This window comes from Microcaecilia unicolor, unplaced genomic scaffold, assembly GCF_901765095.1.
Source record: "Microcaecilia unicolor unplaced genomic scaffold, aMicUni1.1, whole genome shotgun sequence".
NCBI classification, from domain to species: domain Eukaryota; kingdom Metazoa; phylum Chordata; class Amphibia; order Gymnophiona; family Siphonopidae; genus Microcaecilia; species Microcaecilia unicolor.
In genome coordinates this window covers 77,993-98,572 of record NW_021963274.1, presented here as the reverse complement: position 1 = coordinate 98,572, position 20,580 = coordinate 77,993, and the positions used below count along the sequence as shown (strand labels likewise).

At 43.8% G+C, this 20,580-nt stretch overlaps 1 long non-coding RNA gene across 1 annotated transcript in view; it reads left to right on the top strand.

Moving 5' to 3' along the window:
* Positions 1-20,580, top strand: part of LOC115459132 — a 52,904-nt gene that overhangs the window by 18,322 nt on the left and 14,002 nt on the right. Inside the window, exon 2 of the long non-coding RNA XR_003940208.1 lies at positions 6,591-6,715. This is a non-coding gene — a long non-coding RNA (uncharacterized LOC115459132). The remainder of the gene's footprint in view (positions 1-6,590; positions 6,716-20,580) is intronic.

Genomic DNA, 20,580 nt, shown 5'->3' with positions numbered 1-20,580 from the left:
TGAAAAATACACGGTTTCTGGGAAATTTGACCAATTGTAACACAACCCTAGAAAAAGGGACTCTGCGAAATCTGAACCTCACAGAGTTTTCACAGGCTAGAGCAGACATATGGTGGTACTGTGGAACCCATACTATCCACCATACACTTCACAGAAGTTGGACAGGCAGATGTGCCTTAGTCAAATTGGTAATTCCAATCATTATAGCATCCTTGCTCCCTCCTCATAGCAGCTCTTCCTCACGAGTAAAGAGAGATGCTATGCCTGGATCCTTTGATGATCGGGTCTATATAGATGCAATTGGAGTTCCAAGAGGGGTTCCTGATGAGTTCAAAGCCAGAAACCAGATAGCCGCAGGGTTCGAATCAGTTTTCTTTTGGTGGGCTACTATAAATAAAAATTTAGACTGGATTAACTATATATACTACAACCAGCAGAGATTTGTTAATTACACCAGAGACGCGGTCCAAGGAATTGCAACACAATTAGATGCCACCAGCAGAATGACGTTAGAAAATAGATTAGTGCTTGACCAGATTTTGGCAGCGGATGGCGGGGTGTGCCGCAAGATAGGTACACAGTGTTGCACTTTATCCCCAACAATACTGCTCCAGATGGATCGATCACTAGAGCTTTACAAGGCTTAACCTCACTGTCACAAGAATTGGCAGAGAACTCTGGTGTCGACACATCTTGGACTGGTTGGATGGATAAAGCATTTGGTAAATGGAAGACATTTATCATTTCTGCAGCCACCACCATAATCATAGTGGTAGCAATTTTTGTATTAGTAGGATGCTGCATAATCCCTTGTGCTAGAGGCTTAGTAGAACGCTTAATTGAAACCGCAATAACAAAGAAGACAACAGCAGGACACTATGTCCTGTATGAAAATCTCCTTCCCAACACCACTGGAGATAACACATTGGACTATCTCCCTTTGAGACGGACCAATCGCTATGCAAATGCTAGAGACACTGTAGAAATGTCTGCAACTGTATAATCAATTACAGCACACAGGGATACAATATAGAACGTTAAGCTTTATGAAATGATGTAATCTATAAGCAATATAACTATATAATCTATGCAAATATATACTTAAGATATAATCAGTATATAACCAAAGAATGATTGATTGTTATGAATATATATATACACCTATGTAAGAGTAAGATTGAACCTGCATATTAATAGGTTTAGAAATATTATTGTTGTAGTTATAGTATATTACCAAAGTAGTGCCTATGTTATCACTTTGATTCAAACAAATCAGACTATACCAGCTTTCAATTAGACTCATTCGATTCTATAATTTAATAGGATACCTTCTGGAATGGATGGTACCATGGTACGTTAACCCTGGTGTCACCCTATGAGATAGGGTGAAGAGGGGAATGTTAATATGTGTTGTAGCTTAAGGCCTATCCACTGGAATGGTGGTGGACCAAGTTACAGGACTTTGGTCAGCTGAGAAGCCTTGACTAGGCCTGATAACCCACTAATGGCATTACAGTTGAGAACCTGCAAAAGCAGGACTATATGATGAGTCTTAATAAAACTTGGTACACCTTACAAATTGAATATAGCACATATGATGATTGAATAATGGACTAAAATGGATAAAATCTGGTTTTCAAAATGAAGTCTGTGCTTCTATGAGATGGTACTCAGATCATAAGATGTTATGAAAGCTGATATGAAACTGAGATGTCAATAATAGGATATTTTTATCAAGAAGAGAAAAATAAGATGTTGACAAAAGCGGAAACAGGTGCAGATATTTTTGTAATAAGAAAAAAACATGTTATTGACAATAGCGGAAATCTTGTAATAGCTAAAACCGGAAAGAAGAGGGTACAGATGGACATCTGCCGGAAAAGGGAAAAAAATGATTCAGAGGTTGTGAAATATTAAGAAAAAAAAAGCTCTTGCCATTAACTTGTATTAAGACCTGTGCCTATAAAAGAGAGACGATTTTGCCAGATAGTTGGAACATTCCCCAACTTGTCTTGGAGAACAGAAGCTCTGTTCCATTGAACCCAGAACCTGTCTGATGAATGTATTGAATAGAAGACTTTATTTTGGTAAGAATAAACAAAATCCTATTTCTGAAAACTATCCTTGTCTTTATTTCTACTGTTTATCTATCATTTGCTCTACCAAATAATCCACACACAGGTGACACTCACTCCCCAAACTAATTTGGGTAGATTTTAATAATATATATGTGGGAACATAAATGGCCCAAGATACACCTAGATCCTGAAAGGCAGAAAGTTGTGGTCCTGGGAATAAGGTGTGAACTCCGCCTTCTGATGCCTCCCCAGAACAGACCCCCATGGGAACTAACGCTCTTTATTCCTCCGTGTAGAGGGGTAAAGAAGGGGTCTAAAAGGGGGGCAATTAAAACAGTACTGATAGAACTGAAAAACGAGCTTGCGGAGCTACTGCTAGTGATATGCAACTTATCCTTAAACTCGAGCGTGGTACCGGAAGATTGGAGGGTGGCCAATGTAACGCCCATTTTTAAAAAAGGCTCCAGGGGAGATCCGGGAAATTATAGACCGGTGAGTCTGACGTCGGTGCCGGGGAAAATGGTAGAGGCTATTATCAAAAACAAAATTACAAAGCACATCCGAGGACATGGATTACTGAGACCAAGTCAGCATGGCTTTTGTGTGGGGAAATCTTGCCTAACCAATTTACTTCAATTCTTTGAAGGAGTGAACAAACATGTGGACAAAGGGGAGTCGGTTGATATTGTGTATCTGGATTTTCAAAAGGCGTTTGACAAGGTACCTCATGAAAGGCTACAGAGGAAATTGGAGGGTCATGGATAGGAGGAAATGTCCTATTGTGGATTAAAAACTGGTTGAAGGATAGGAAACAGAGAGTGGGGTTAAATGGGCAGTATTCACAATGGAGAAGGGTAGTTAGTGGGGTTCCTCAGGGGTCCGTGCTAGGACCGCTGCTTTTTAATATATTTATAAATGATTTAGAGATGGGAGTAACTAGCGAGGTAATTAAATTTGCTGATGACACAAAGTTATTCAAAGTCGTTAAATCGCGACAGGATTGTGAAAAATTACAAGAGGACCTTACGAGACTGGGAGACTGGGCGGCTAAATGGCAGATGATGTTTAATGTGAGCAAGTGCAAGGTGATGCATGTGGGAAAAAAGAACCCGAATTATAGCTACGTCATGCAAGGTTCCACGTTAGGAGTTACGGACCAAGAAAGGGATCTGGGTGTCGTCGTCGATAACACACTGAAACCTTCTGCTCAGTGTGCTGCTGCGGCTAAGAAAGCGAATAGAATGCTGGGTATTATCAGGAAAGGTATGGAAAACAGGTGTGAGGATGTTATAATGCCGTTGTATCGCTCCATGGTGCGACCGCACCTTGAGTATTGTGTTCAATTCTGGTCGCCGCATCTCAAGAAAGATATAGTAGAATTGGAAAAGGTGCAGCGAAGGGCGACTAAAATGATAGCGGGGATGGGACGACTTCCCTATGAAGAAAGACTAAGGAGGCTAGGGCTATACAGCTTGGAGAAGAGACGGCTAAGGGGAGACATGATAGAGGTATATAAAATAATGAGTGGAGTGGAACAGGTGGATGTGAAGCGTCTGTTCACGCTTTCCAAAAATACTAGGACTAGGGGGCATGCGATGAAACTACAGTGTAGTAAATTTAAAACAAATCGGAGAAAATTTTTCTTCACCCAACGTGTAATTAAACTCTGGAATTCGTTGCCGGAGAAAGTGGTGAAGGCGGTTAGCTTAGCAGAGTTTAAAAAGGGGTTGGACTGTTTCCTAAAGGACAAGTCCATAAACCACTACTAAACGGACTTGGAAAACTCAAAAATTCCAGAAATATGTATAGAATGTTTGTACGTTTGGGAAGCTTGCCAGGTGCCCTTGGCCTGGATTGGCCGCTGTCGTGGACAGGATGCTGGGCTCGATGGACCCTTGGTCTTTTCCCAGTATGGCATTACTTATGTACTTATGTCCTTCTCTTTTGTCCGGGAAATGACTACGGCTATTCCCTTCCCTGTGGAAGTTGAGGATGAGTCCAGGACTGAGATGCTCGAGGTCCTGGATTATTCTTCTCCACCTAAAGAGGCTGTGACAGTTCCTCTGCATAAGGTACTGAAGGAAGTCCTTATGCGAAACTGGTTAGCCCCTCTGTCTTGCCCCGTGGTCCCAAAAAAACCTGAATCCCAGTATTGGATCCACGGTGAACCGGGGTTGATGAGGTCTCAGTTACCCCACAATTCCATGGTGTTAGTGGACTCTCCCCTCAAGAGAGCCAGTAGTAGTAGAGACTGTTTCGGTGCCCCCAGGCAAAGAGGCTAGAACTCTTGACTCTTTTGGGAGGAAGACGTACCAGGCCGCTATGCTCGCCGCCAAGATCCAGTCTCACCAGCTCTTCATGAGTGTGCACTTGCGGGACTCGATACGGAGCTGCCCAAGCCTTTTCGCCAGGTGGTCAGGCAGCAGAAGGCGTGTCGAAAGTTCCTGGCCAGGGGGCACATTTGACACTTTTGACGCGGCATCCAGAGTTGCTGCTCAGGGTATAGTGATGTGCAGACTCTCATGGCTGCGTGTCTCTGACCTGGATCATTCTGTCCAACAGCGGATGGCGGATGTTCCTTGCCGGGGGGATAATCTTTTTGGTGAAAAAGTAGAGGATCTAGTTGATCAGATCAAGATGCATAATGATGCTATGGATTCTCTCTCCCGCCGGACATCTTCTGCTACTGCCTCCTCATCTAGGAAGTTTTTTGGCGGGAGGAGGTGTGCTCCGTATTCCTATTCTAGGCGTAGGTACACTCCTGCTTCTCGGCAGCTGGGGCCCTAGTCCGTTCAATGACGTGCAGTATAGCGGAACATTTGAGCAACCTGCGTAATCAGAGGAAGGAGGCGCCCTTCATAACGCATTGGATACAGGCTAAACATTAAACAGACTGGGGCCCCAGCTGGACTAAGTTGGATCAACAACCCCCACCTCACAGCACCATGATAAGTAGCCCATCCTTCGCTGAAGTCCATTTAAAAAGGTATGCTTTTTGAAGCTTTGACTTGTACAAGGTTCGCCAATATATAAGAACTGTTGACAATAGTATACTATAGCATCACAGGTAGGAGGTAGGCGCTGGTGCTATGATGGCAGGTCGGTTTATGAAGCAATTCAGGACTGCCAGTCAGCCCAGCGAAAGCTATCCAGTCACTGAGTACCATTAGCATATTATGTAAAAAATTAAAAACAAATTGCACATAGAGTGGAGGAGTGGCCTAGTGGTTAGGGTGGTGGACTTTGGTCCTGGGGAACTGAGGAACTGAGTTCGATTCCCGGCACAGGCAGCTCCTTGTGACTCTGGGCAAGTCACTTAACCCTCCATTGCCCCATGTAAGCCGCATTGAGCCTGCCATGAGTGGGAAAGCGCGAGGTACAAATGTAACAAAAAAAAAATAGCACTGTAGTTAGTTGGTTTTTTTTTATGGTTTTTTGTAGGTAATACCAACCTAATAGTAAAAACGAACATTGTTGCATACCTCAGAGGAGTTTAGCTGTTAAATTTTAACTGCCAGACCTTTGACCATTCTTATACTTTTTGGAGATTTCCTCTTAGAGTGGATACCCCAGAAGGAGTACAAACAATATTAGCTATCTTCGGATCATCTGCAAAAAGGTAAACTTTTCCTTGTAACCTTTCAGCAATGTCTCTCACAAATATGTTAAACAGAATCAGCCCCAGTACCGACCCCTGAGGCACTTAACTACTCACTACCTTTCCTCCAAGCCGATTCCATTTACCACCATCCTCTGCCGTGTATTAGTCAACCAGTTCACCACTTTAGGTCAGTCTTCTCAGCTTATTCACGAGTCTTCTGTGAGGAACCGTATCAAAGGCTTTGTTGAAATCCAAATAGATTACATCTAGCGCACATTCTTCATCCAGTTCTTTGGTCACCTAGTAAAATCAGATTCGTTTGGCAGGATTTTCCTTTGGTAGCCTTGGATCCTGCCTAGTTGAAGGTGCAAGGGATGGAAAGGGTCAGCCACATCCAAGCTCTTTTGGTTAGCCCTAATGCCCTCCAGGAAGAAGAATCTTGAAGGACTATCACCCCCCCCCCCCCCCCCCCCCCAATATGGACAGCCCAAACTTGATGGCCTGTCTTTGGCAGGCTGACAGACTTGTGCTGTCTTGGACGATCTGCTGAAGACAAATATTGGGTGTCTGAGGACTGCACAGAACTGTATCTGGTGGATGATATCAAACAAGACTTCATCTGTTGGTAAAGGAGCATAAATGCACACACCTAAGGAATATGAGGTTATTTGTGGGTGGATTTGTAAATTAATGTAAATAGGTTCTTCAATGGAAAGACTACTTCTGTTATCCCAATGGAGCTTTTTAAAGGCTTACGGTATGTAAAAGACCAAAAAGGTAGATTAAAACTAAAGAATATTTGCTCAACACCCATGCAATTAACACCTTTCCACCGTGTTTCCTTTTATGTTTGAGATTTTGTCTTAGTTTCTGATATATTCTCCTACCAAACTGTAATATTCTTTATATAGGTATAACAAAGTGGATTAAGAACTGGCAGGCCAATGACTGGAAACAGATTACAGGTGAAGAAGTGGTAAACAAAAAAGACTTCAAAAAATTGGAAAAACTATCAAGAGACATGGATATCACATGGGTAAGTATTCCTAATATAAGTTCACCTAATCATAGTTGAAGGTTGGGAGTGATGGATTTACTTTTCACATAGCTCAAGGTACAGGATCTTCATCACCTTCCCCCTAAGCATCCTCCTCCTTGACCACCTATAACTGACTTTAGTGCATTTTGTAAGTTATGCGGAGGAATAAGAGGGGCAGGGGTTTGATCTGTTCAAAATCTTCCACCTACAGACAAGAGGGTTCCTGCACAGTGTTCCTTCAGCAGTTTCAGACCAGCATCTCAATCTTTCACCTGCCCAGTGCCACCCTAGATAATGCATAGATGAGCCTGATACTAATTGTGTCTAGAAGCTTTTTATATTAAACTACAGTTAAACTACAGTCCATTCAATAAAGAAAGCACCTAGTTCTCCAAGGACAAACAGGCAGCATAATCTCACGTGGGTGATGTCATCCACAGAGCCTGATGCGGACACTGCCGTAGTGCACTGTCAATTCTTTGAGGCAGTTCCCCCACTACACTTATGCGGGTGCCTTCTCACCTGACTCTCGAACGCGGGACTAGAAGCAGAGAGGTTGGGTTTCTAATCTCTCATCAGCACATCAGACTTTGCCTTTTGGTGCCTTCCCTTTTTCGGGATATTTTTTCTCACATTCTTTCATAATTTGAAATATCAATAGATTGAACAAAGTTTTTTCTTTTTTTTTTTTCTTTCAGCTCGTCTTCAACTATTTTCGGGTATGGAGCTACTCGAACTTCCTGGGCCATTGAGTCTTAAAAAAAATTTTAAAAACATTTTTATTAAGATTTTTTAGTATATAATTCAATAATTCTGACGAAGCAATAAACATATACAAATAGTGATTCCTCCCGTCCCCCTACCCCAATACATGCAAGAGTAATCGACCAAAAATGGCGCCCAACAGGTGCTTTTTAGTGGGCGCCAAATGCTAAAGAAAGAGGGGAACCCCTCCCTCCCCCCCCAAAAAAAATAGAAATAAAAGTATCAAAACTAGAGTCTCATATTGAGGAAAGCATATTAGATAATTGTATCCGTTCCTCCTGGTTAATATTAAAACAACCATGATGACAGTCGGTCAGTTGTTCCAAATATCGAACCACTCGAACACGAGTTGCCCAAGTGTGTAATGTGAGGCCAACAGGTTGTAACCTGGATTGGCTACTGTTGGAAACAGGATGCTAGGCTTGATGGATGTTCGGTCTGTCCCAGTATGGCAATACTTACGTACTTTCAGGGTGCAGCTATTTTACACTTTAACACTAGTTTGCCCTTTGCAACCTCTTAGATTACCCAAACCCAAAATTTAAGCTCACAGGGGAAGAAAATATCCAGAGTCTGTGATATCAATGTCACAACCTTCCAAAAAGCTTGCAAAAGTACATATGTCCACCAAATATGGATGTACCGTACCCCTAGCATTTTTGCAACGCCTTCCGTGGCCATAGATGGAAACTTCTTTTTCAGTCTCTGGTGTATAGTACCATCTTGTTATTTTGTATCTATTTTCCTTAAGCACCACACAGATTGAAGTTTTTTTAACTTCGTCAAATATCCTTTTCCAAGTACTCTTATCAAACGCTTCACCTCAATCCCTTTCCCAGTTTAGCATAAATTTGTTTCTGAAACTGCTGTCTATCCAGACATTTATATAATAGCGATATGGGACCTCTCAATTTACCCAAAGCTTGCCCACACGTTTTTCAAGATGTTCTGTTTCCTTAGGGTCTTCTCCCAACCAATTTTAAGAAAACAGTGCTATCTGTAAATAAGGAAAAAAGTCTCTGGAAGGTAGATGGTACTGCTCCCAGAGATCTGAGAGAGAATAAATTTCTCCCACATATCAAACCTGCTCGCTCCCCCCCCCAAAAAAATAGAACTGCCTCTCCCTACTTCAAATATTGATTCGTATTAGATTGGGGCCAAGGAAGAGATCTTGATATCACCTCCATAACGTTTATGCAGCTTGAACCAAATACCCAATAAATATCTCATAAAGGGGTTGACCATTCGAATTCTTGAAAGCTGTCCCCCATAAGGTGCCTTAAGGGAAAATCCGGAAACAGTTCTTGTTCCAAAATTGCTCTCTTTATAGGGGCTAATTCCCCACTGTAGCATAGCTGTTCTGCCCAATACTGCATTAAATTGGGAACAGCTCTCTCCTTTAATTCCAGCTGCTGCCACATAAGCTGTTTAGGTCATCGAGGCTGCTTCCTCCCCCCAACAAAACTAGAAATAACAACAAACGTGAGATGTTCATTTTTATAACTGCAGTGCGGCCCCACCGGGAAAGGCACAATCCTTTCCACTTCCCAAATCTGCTGCTATATCTTCCCATGATTGCTCTGTTACAGATTGGTTAATTAACATAGTAGATGACGGCAGAAAAAAGACCTGCACGGTCCATCCAGTCTGCCCAACAAGACAACTCATGTGTGCTACTTTTTGCGTATACCCTACTTTGATTTGTACCTGTGCTCTTCAGGGCACAGACCGTATAAGTCTGCCCAGCACTATCCCCGCCTCCCAACCACCAGCCCCGCCTCCCAACCACCGGATTACCTGATAAAAGGCCGTTACTAACCCCAAGTCCCCCACATAAAGTTTATATAAGCTTGAAGAAAACCCATGTAACCATGGGACCTTTCCACTTTTTAACTGTTTAACTGCACAGTGTATCTCCAAAAGAGGCAGGAGATTCTAGTTGTTGTTTTGTCTTCATAGAGTACTAGACAATATCCTCCTCTGTCCCACCCTTCTCACCCCCATAGAGTCCTACAAAAATGCATAAATTCATCACTAAGGCGCCCTTTTACTAAGGCGTGTAGGCACCAACGTGTGTCAAATTAGAGCTACCGCCTGACTACCGTGTGCTCTGGGCGGTAATTCTAATTTTTACACGCATCAGAAAATATTTTAAGGCCTTTTTTTCTGGCACGCTGAAAAATGGACCTGCGTGCGTCCAAAACATCCGCCGACACTAGCACAGGCCGTTTTTTGGCGCATCTTAGTAAAAGGACCGCTAATTTCTTTATCCGAATAGTGCTTGATATTCTGCTTTACCCTTTATCTTCTGGATAGTTTGAAGTTCTCCTCTCTTGCAGTTGTCTCACTAGCATGGTACCTGATTTTATTGCTATATTCAAGAGTTTTATTTAGGCCTCCGCATAAAATCAATTGTCTGAAGTTATCTGCTTAATTCAGCCAAAACGTGGTCTAATTCCTGTAATAGCTCTGGTTGAGGCTGGGTTTTATGCTGACTTTCCAGTGATGCTGTCATAAGGATAGGACTTCTCTATCATAGGTTTGCTCCTTCCAGACGTCCCACTTAATTAAAATGGCCCCTCACCACTGCTTTGAGGGCATCCCACAAAAAAAAGCTATCATTAACTGGCTCATTATCGTTAACCTGCATGTAACTTTGAATAACTCCCCTAATATCCTCAGACAGATCTGTCACCTAATAAATTTTCATTAAGTCTCCAAAAGCCCCGGGAGCACTTCCCCCTCCCAAGGGTCCACCTCTAACCAAATGGGAGCACGAGCAGATAACCTATATAGATTCAAAATGGGCATCTCGTACCTGACCACATTTGGTCAATACATGTGGAAGTGTCCCTGAAATGTGAATAGAATGTATAATTTCTCTGAGTGGGATGATGCAAATGCCAGGCATTCATTAATTGTAGCCCTCGTACCAGAGCCATTAAGACTTTCCTATGTGAAGCACCATACCCCCCCCCCCCCCCCCCCCCCCCTTTGAATGATCTACATTCTTATCGGGAACAGTATTAAAATCCCCTCCTATTAACACCATTCCCCAACAAAATTCAGTCAAAGGTTAGATAAGACTCCTGAAGAAACATCCTTGTCCGCTATTTGGTCCATACAGATTTACCAGGGTCACCTTTTAATCCCAGAAGCAGACTCTTAGCTTCCAGAGAACAGCCCAGGTCATCTTTATAGGTATCTTGCAAAATAAAAACAGCGGTTTTGGACCAAAATAGCCAATCCTCCCATCTTCCCACATAACTTGTTAGAGTGTGTTCCTGTAAAAGACAATGATCTGGTGTTCGCAGGTGTGTTTCTTATAGCAAAATAATATCCCACTTTAGCCTGTGAAGTTCCCTAAAAACACATACTGCATTTTTAGTTCCCTACATAAGTACATAAGTACATAAGTAGTGCCATACTGGGAAAGACCAAAGGTCCATCTAGCCCAGCATCCTGTCACCGACAGTGGCCAATCCAGGTCAAGGGCACCTGGCACGCTCCCCAAACGTAAAAACATTCCAGACAAGTTATACCTAAAAATGAGGAATTTTTCCAGTCCATTTAATAGCGGTCTATGGACTTGTCCTTTAGGAATCTATCTAACCCCTTTTTAAACTCCGTCAAGCTAACCGCCCGTACCACGTTCTCCGGCAATGAATTCCAGAGTCTAATTACACGTTGGGTGAAGAAAAATTTTCTCCGATTCGTTTTAAATTTACCACACTGTAGCTTCAACTCATGCCCTCTAGTCCTAGTATTTTTGGATAGCGTGAACAGTCGCTTCACATCCACCCGATCCATTCCACTCATTATTTTATACACTTCTATCATATCTCCCCTCAGCCGTCTCTTCTCCAAGCTGAAAAGCCCTAGCCTTCTCAGCCTCTCTTCATAGGAAAGTCGTCCCATCCCCACTATCATTTTCGTCGCCCTTCGCTGTACCTTTTCCAATTCTACTATATCTTTTTTGAGATACGGAGACCAGTACTGAACACAATACTCCAGGTGCGGTCGCACCATGGAGCGATACAACGGCATTATAACATCCGCACACCTGGACTCCATACCCTTCTTAATAACACCCAACATTCTATTCGCTTTCCTAGCCGCAGCAGCACACTGAGCAGAAGGTTTCAGCGTATCATCGACGACGACACCCAGATCCCTTTCTTGATCCGTAACTCCTAACGCGGAACCTTGCAAGACGTAGCTATAATTCGGGTTCCTCTTACCCACATGCATCACTTTGCACTTGTCAACATTGAACTTCATCTGCCACTTGCACGCCCATTCTCCCAGTCTCGCAAGGTCCTCCTGTAATCGTTCACATTCCTCCTGCGACTTGACGACCCTGAATAATTTTGTGTCATCGGCGAATTTAATTACCTCACTAGTTATTCCCATCTCTAGGTCATTTATAAATACATTAAAAAGCAACGGACCCAGCACAGACCCCTGCGGGACCCCACTAACTACCCTCCTCCACTGAGAATACTGGCCACGCAATCCTACTCTCTGCTTCCTATCTTTCAACCAGTTCTTAATCCATAATAATACCCTACCTCCGATTCCATGACTCTGCAATTTCTTCAGGAGTCTTTCGTGCGGCACTTTGTCAAACGCCTTCTGAAAATCCAGATATACAATATCAACCGGCTCCCCATTGTCCACATGTTTGCTTACCCCCTCAAAAAAATGCATTAGATTGGTGAGGCAAGACTTCCCTTCACTAAATCCGTGCTGACTTTGTCTCATCAGTTCATGTTTTTCTATATGCTCTGCAATTTTATTCTTAATAATAGCCTCCACCATCTTGCCCGGCACCGACGTCAGACTCACCGGTCTATAATTTCCCGGATCTCCTCTGGAACCTTTCTTAAAAATCGGAGTAACATTGGCTACCCTCCAGTCTTCCGGTATTACACTCGATTTTAGGGACAGATTGCATATTTCTAACAGTAGCTCCGCAAGTTCATTTTTTAGTTCTATTAATACTCTGGGATGAATACCATCAGGTCCCGGTGATTTACTACTCTTCAGCTTGCTGAACTGACCCATTACATCCTCCAAGGTTACAGAGAATTTGTTTAGTTTCTCCGACTCCCCCGCTTCAAATATTCTTTCCGGCACCGGTGTCCCCCCCAAATCCTCCTCGGTGAAGACCGAAGCAAAGAATTCATTTAATTTCTCCGCTACGGCTTTGTCCTCCTTGATCGCCCCTTTAACACCATTTTCGTCCAGCGGCCCAACCGACTCTTTGGCCGGTTTCCTGCTTTTAATGTATCTAAAAAAGTTTTTACTATGTATTTTTGCTTCCAACGCTAATTTCTTCTCAAAGTCCTTTTTTGCCCTCCTTATCTCCGCTTTGCATTTGGCTTGGCATTCCTTATGATCTATCCTGTTACTTTCAGTTGGTTCTCTTCTCCACTTTCTGAAGGATTGTTTTTTGGCTCTAATGATTTCCTTTATCTTACTGTTTAGCCACGCCGGCTGACGTTTAGTCTTTTTTCCCTTTTTTCTAATACGTGGAATATATTTGTCCTGAACCTCCAGGATGGTGTTTTTAAACAGCATCCACGCCTGATGCAAGTTTTTTACTCTGCGAGCTGCTCCTTTCAGTCTTTTTTTCACCATTTTTCTCATTTTGTCGTAATCACCTTTTCTATAGTTAAACGCTAGCGTACTTGATTTCCTAGTTTCACTTCCTTCAATGCCAATATCAAAACCGATCATATTATGATCACTGTTATCAAGCGGCCCTCGTATCGTTACCCCCTGCACTAGATCATGAGCACCACTAAGGACTAAGTCTAGTATTTTCCTTCTCTTGTCGGCTCCTGAACTAGCTGTTCCATGAAGCTGTCCTTGATTTCATCAAGAAATCTTATGTCCCTTGCGTGTACAGATGTTACATTACCCCAGTCTATATGCGGGTAATTGAAATCCCCCATTATTATTGTGTTGCCCAGTTTGTTCGCGTCCCTGATTTCCTTTAACATTTCCGCATCCGTCTGTTCGTCCTGGCCAGGCGGACGGTAGTACACTCCTATCACTATCCTTTTCCCCTTTGCACATGGAATTTCAATCCACAGTGATTCCAAGGAGTGTTTTGCTTCCTGCAGAATTTTCAATCTATTTGATTCAAGGCTCTCGTTAATATACAATGCTACCCCTCCACCAATCCGATTCACCCTATCACTACGATATAATTTGTACCCCGGTATGACAGTGTCCCACTGGTTATCCTCCTTCCACCAGGTCTCAGAGATGCCTATTATATCTAATTTTTCATTTAGTGCAATATATTCTAACTCCCCCATCTTATTTCTTAGGCTCCTGGCATTCGCATATAGACATTTCAAACTATGTTTGTTGTTCCTAAGTACATCATGCTTACATACATACTGCGTTTTTAGTTCCCTAAACACACATACTGCATTTTCCCCTTATCATTGAGACCATTAACATTCCAAGAACCAGTTTGAAGACTACCAATTCTCCCCCTTCCCTTCCTTGCTGGCACTCTCAACCCACCTCCAGGAGAAAAATGCTCATCAATGGGGTGCTGGACTGATGGTTCTCTCCATAAGAGGAAATAGACTTAGGAGGAATCTTAAGGAACTACTCTTTCACAGAAAGGGTGGTGGATGCATGGAATGGCCTCCCGGTGGAGGTTATGGAGACAAGGACTGTGTCAGAATTTAAGAAAGCGTGGGACAGGCACATGGAATCCCTTCAGAAAAAGAGGCGTTAGTGGTTACTGAGGAGGGGCCGTTTCCATCAGTGCTCTGTTAAATCACTGGCTTATTACAAATTTCAGTTGTGTAAACACGTGAACAAGAGGGTAGACTGTTTGATTGGTGGCATCATATGAGAGTAGGAAACAAATTCTAACCTTGCAGGATCAATCAGGAAGTAGGGTCTTAGCTGATGAGGGGATTGGTAGTATATTCCGGGCTTTTATCAGAAGCTTTATGTCCCACTTTCTGATAATGGATTGCAGTGTAGTATAGTTTATTAAAACTGGATATATCGCCCAAGCTGACTCGCAGAACTGAACGGTTTACAAAATGTACTTGAATGGCTTGGATCCACCATGTATAACTCAAATGGATAGAGACTTTTTGAATTCCCCGGTCAAAGGAAGTAGTCTGGGCAATTACCCTTTGAAGGCCCCAGGGGCGGACGGTTATAGGGCTGAGTTTTTTTATATACTTTTGGGTGAAGAGATTGTGTAGCCCCTTGCAAAGGTACTTAATCATGTGATTGAGGCGAAGGCTTTACAAGACCACCTCAATTTGGCTCAAATTATTGTGCTTCTAAAACCAGGCCAAGAGACCCTACACTACCCAAATCGTATAGGCCTATTTTGTTATTGAATTACAAAGTGAAATTGTTAGCTAAAATTGAGTCTTTTCCACGATGCTCGAGTGGGCTTTGTTTGGATGCAGTCAGTGGCAAAAAATCTGAGGAGGATTTTGACATCTATAGAATATATGGAATGGGTGAGGGAGCCTTCATTGCTCATTAGCTTTGACGTAGCAAAAGCATTTGATCATGTCCACTGTGAGTTTATGTATACAACCTTGGAGAAATATGGGTTTATAGGTCGCTTTGTATGCATGGTTAGTGCTCTTTACTCATCTCGTACAACTCAACTGTTGGTGAATGGCCTTAGTTCAGATAGATTTCCAATCTTCCAGGGCACGAGTCAGGGGTGCCCTTTGTCAACTCTGCTGCTTCTGTTGACTTTAGATCCTCTTATACGTGATATATAAGATAATCTGACATCCAGAGTCTTTCAGTAGGACCCCTGAGTTTTAAAATTGAAGCTTTTGCGGATGATATATTGGTGCATATAATGAACCCACAAAGGTCATTGGTGCCTTTGTTGGAGTGTTTTCAGGAGTTATGGGGACTATGCAGGTTTTCGGATAAACTTGTCAAAATCAGAAGTCTTCAATGGACTTGGTTAGAGAGCAGTGCTTTTTTTCTTCAGTGGGCAACAGCTCTTTTAAGTACTTAAGGATTTAGTTTACTGCATCCACTAAATTTCTCTATTCTCTTAATGTGGTTAAGGTGTATGATCTTATTGAGCACCAGTTGAACAGCTGGCGAGACCTGTCCCTGTCACAAGCAGAATTTGTGTTTTCTGAGGAGAAGCACGCCAGACAATTCTCATACGTGGGTGACGTCATCCATGTCACCCGGTGCGGAACGCTTTTACAGCAAACTGTATCTTTAAGAACTCATGACAGTGCTCCAGGCACGTATGTGTGAGTGCCTTCCTACCTGCCGTGAGAGCACGGGACCATCAGTCTCTGTTCATCCGATTTGAGGAAAGAACACGCTTCTCGCAGCGTCTGGTGCGTAGGCTATTCTTTTTGTGCCATCCCTATGGGTATTTTTTTTACCCTGTTTCCTCTCCCTCCTTTTGGGATTGTTTTCTCATTAACTCTTAAAGTTTTAGTTTTTCCCCACTTCGTTTCCTTATTTTTTCTCAGGCTCATGAGGCCCTCTTAGGCCTGAGCTTCGGTTGGGGTTCTTTACCTTCATTTTTCTCTGTGATTAACCCATTTTTCTATCACCATTGAGTCGTTTGATTTGGCCAGGGTTGTTTTTCCTTTCCATGTCATTGAAGGTTTCCAGTGGCTTCAAGCGCTGTGCTCGATGCAGTTGGACCATTTTTGGGATTGACACGCATTCCTGGTATCTCTAGTGTTTGGGTCCAGACCATAACTCTACTATCTGTTCTTTGCTTGTATATGCAGAAAAGAACCTGGTTATCCAGAGTGTCTCTGATTAGGATCATCGGTGTCCAGAGACAGCCTGTTGAACTGCCGGTGTCTACTTAGGTACCTGGTCCTGGCTGCATGGAGATCCCTGCACCGGCACCCCCTCAGTGCCGGCAAGGATGACTTCAAATCCTCACACCTCCTTGGTTTGGGGTTTAATGCTGACTGGTCCCGAGGTTCCCTTCACAGCGGACGGCACCAAGGCAGGTGGACACCTGTATGATGCATGCCCACTTCCACCTGCCTTGGCACTAACCGCTGTGCAGGGCCCCTGGGACCAGTCAGCATGAGGATTCAAAGTCGTTCTCTTCGGCACCGAGGAGTGTCTTTTCGACAATAGGTAAAACCCAAGAAGCACAAGTATCGATCCCTCTCAACGCATGGTACCGGGGGCACTGAGGGATCAAGTACCCAAGAATTATTGGCATCAGGAGCAATGCTCCCCCTCCATCGAGAAGGTGCTGGCGCAGGGATCTTCATACAACCAGGACCCTTTCCCGATGTCAACCCTCAAGCGCATCCAAGCCATGCTCCAGGAGCACTTGGTGGGGATTCTACAGCAGAGTGCATTGGCATCAGGGGTGCTTGTGCCAGCAACATCAATAAATGTTCGAAGTCCTGGACTATGACTCTCCTCCTAGAGAGGCTTTAATTGTCCAGCTTCACAAGATCTTGCGTGATGTTCAGGTGAAGAACTGGGAGTCTCTAGTCCCTGTCCTCCCCAAGAAAATTGATACCATGTATCAGATCCAGAGTTCCCCTGGGTTTGATAAGCCACAGTTACCTCATCATTCCCTGGTAGTGGAATCCGTGCTTAAACAAGCCAGAAGTTCCAGAGACTTTGCTTCGGCACCCCCATGCAGAGAAGCTTGAACTCTGGACTCCCTTGGACAGAAGATGTATCAAACCGCAGTACTTATCTCCTGTATACATTCTTACCAGCTCTACACGAGCCTCTACTTGTGGAACTTAGTGCTTAGTCTGATTTGGTGGATTCTCTTCCACTGGAGCAGGTCAAATCTCTTCGCCAGCTGGCCAAACAGCAGAAGGCATGTAGTAAATTCCTGGCCAGGGGTGCTTGAAATTATTGGCATCCAGGATTTCTGCCCAGAGTATAGCGATACGCAGACTCTCATGGCTGTGTGTCTCTGACTTGGACCTCACAGTTCAGCAGAGGTTGGCAGCTGCCAAGTGCCGTGGGATAATTTGTTTGGAGAGAAGCTGGAAGCAGTCATGGACATCATCAAAAAGCACACTGATACCATTGATACTCTCTCCCGCCAGATGCCTTCTGCACCCTCCACATCCAGAAGTTTTTTTGGCTAAGTCAGAGAGAGGTCACTACTACTCATAGAGGCATAGGTACATACTTTTTCTCCCTCCTCAGCAGACTCAGACCCAGCATGCTTGTTCTTAACAGCTTGCAAGTAAGGCCCATCCGACTCCCCCAGTCAAAACGGGGGACGAGTGGGAGGGAGGGTGAATTTTTTTCAAAGAAAGTTGCCCCCTTGTAACCTCCGACCAGTGAGTCTGTCTCGGTTATGCGCTTCATTGGTGTCAAAGACCACTAAATTGCCCTCCAAGAGCATCTTGCTTCAGCTGTTACCACAAGAAGGTACTTGCAGAGTAACTCTCTGCCCTTAAAATGACCCATGTGGTCGAGCCCATTCCACCAGGGGAAGAAGGGAAGGGACTTTGGACTTAAAGGATGCCTACATGCATATCCACAGGAAGCACGTTAGTTCTCCTGTCCTTTTGTTCTACATCCCCCCCCCCCCCCCCCCCCCCCCCCCCCCCCCCCCCCCCCCCCCGCTGCACTATCACATAATTGATTGTGAGGGGACTTTTCAGTGATGGATCAGATCTCAGTGAAAGGGGATATAAATTTTGAACCTGGGTTGGATAATCTGTCATTTGCCAGGTGGGAGACAGCTGGTATCAGCTGGTTGGAATACCACCTCACTGAGGAGGGTCATGTGATATTGAGGACCTCCAGCATTATATAAGGTCTAAGTGGGGGAGGTAAAAGCATAAGGATAGCCATACTGGGTCAGACCAATGTGGCAGCGGCCAAAAAAAGCAAACAGGATGCTAGGAATTATTAGGAAAGGGGTGATGAATAAGACCAAAAATACTATAATGCCTCTGGAAGGTCTATGAAGCTACAGCACCTTGAGTATTATGTTCAGTTCTGATCGCCCTATCTCGAAAAAGATGTAGAGGGGCATAATCGAACCCCGCGAAGGGGCAGGGAAACCCTTGTTATCGAAACAAGATGGGCATCCATCTTTCGTTTCAATAATATGATCGGGGATGCCCAAATCTCAACATTTAGGTCGACCTTAGAGATGGTCGACCTAAATGTTGAGATGGTCGTCCCCGGTTTAAACCGAGGACGCCCATCTCAAAAACGACCAAATCCAAGCCCTTTGGTCATGGGAGGAGCCAGAATTCGTAGTGCACTGGTCCCCCTGACATGCCAGGACACCAGGCACCCTAGGGGGTACTGCAGTGGACTTCACAAATTGCTCCCCAGTGCATAGCTCCCTTACCTTAGGTGCTGAGCCCCCCAAAATCCACTCCCCAAAACTATACACCACTACCATAGCCCTAAGGGGTGAAGGGGGGCACCTATATGTGGGTACAATGGGTTTCTGGTGAGTTTTGAAGGGCTCACATTTACCATCACAAGTGTGTAACAGGTGTGTGTGTGTGTGGGGGGGGGGGGGGGCAGGGTCCGCCTGCCTGAAGTGCACTGCACCCACTAAAACTGCTCCAGGGACATGCATACTGCTGTCATGGAGCTGGGTATAACATTTGAGGCTGACAATTTTTTTTTTTTTTTAGGGTGGGAGGGAGTTGGTGACCACTGGGGGAGTAAGGGGAGGTCATCCCCGATTCCCTCCGGTGGTCATCTAGTCAGTTTGGGCACCTTTTTGAGGCTTGGTCACAAGAAAAAGATGGACCAAGTAAAGTCGGCCAAGTGCTCGTCAGGGACACCCTTCTTTTTTCCATTATCGGCCAAGGACGGCCATCTCTTAAGCACGCCCCAGTCCCGCCTTCGCTACAGTGCTGACACGCCCCCATGAACTTTGTTCGTCCCTGCGACGGAAAGCAGTTGACGCCCAAAATCGGCTTTTGATTATGCCGATTTGGGCGACCCTGAGAGAAGGACTCCCATCTCCCGATTTGTGTCGGAAGATGGGTGCCCTTCTCTTTCGAAAATAAGCCTGACCGTGGAATTAGAAAAGGTTCAAAGAAGAGCGACCAAAATGATAAAAGGGGGTGAAACTGCTCTTGTATTAGGAAAGGCTAAAGAGGTTAGAGCTCTTCAACTTGGAAAACAGACGGATGAAGGGAGATATGATTGAGGTCTACAAAATATTTTAAAAGTATTTCCATGTAACTTCATTGAGTGTCCCCTAGTCTTTACTTTTTGAAAGAGTAAAAAATCAGTTCACTTCTACTTGTTCTACACCACTCAGGATTTTGTAGACCTCAATCATATCTCCCATCAGCAATCTCTTTTCCAACCTAAAGACCTTTAACCTTTCCTCATATTAGAGGAGTTCCATCTCTTTATCATTTTGGTCACTCTTCTTTGAACCTTTTCTAATTCTGCTATATATTTTTTGAGATACAACAACCAGAATTGAACCCAGTACTCAAGGTGTGGTTGCACCATGGAGTGATACAGAGGCATTATAGTATTTTTGGTTGGTCTTACCATCCCTTTTCTAATAATTCCTAGCATCCTGTTTGCTTTTTTGGCTGCTGCCACACACTGGGCAGAAGATTTCAGCATATTGTCTACAATGACACCTAGATTTTTTCGTGGGTGCTGACCCCCAAGGTGGGATCCTAGCATCGGGTAACTATGATTTGGATTATTCTTCCCAATGTGCATTACTTTGCATTTTTCTACATTAAATTTCATCTACCATTTGGATGCCCAGTCTTCCAATTTCCTAAGGTCTTCCTGCAATTTTTCACTGTCTACATGTGTTTTAACAACCTTGAATAGTTTTGTGTCATCTGCTAATTTACTCACCTCACTTATAATTCCAATTTCTAGATCATTCATAAATATGCTGAATATCACTGGTCCCAGTACAGATCCATGCGGCATTCCACTATTCACTCTTCCATTGAGCGAAATGGCCATTTAACCCTACTGTCTGTTTTCTGTCCAATAACCAATTACTAATCCACAACAGAACATTGCCTCCTATCCCATGTCTCTTTAATTTTCTCAGGAGTCTTTCATGAGGAACTTTGTCAAACACTATCTGA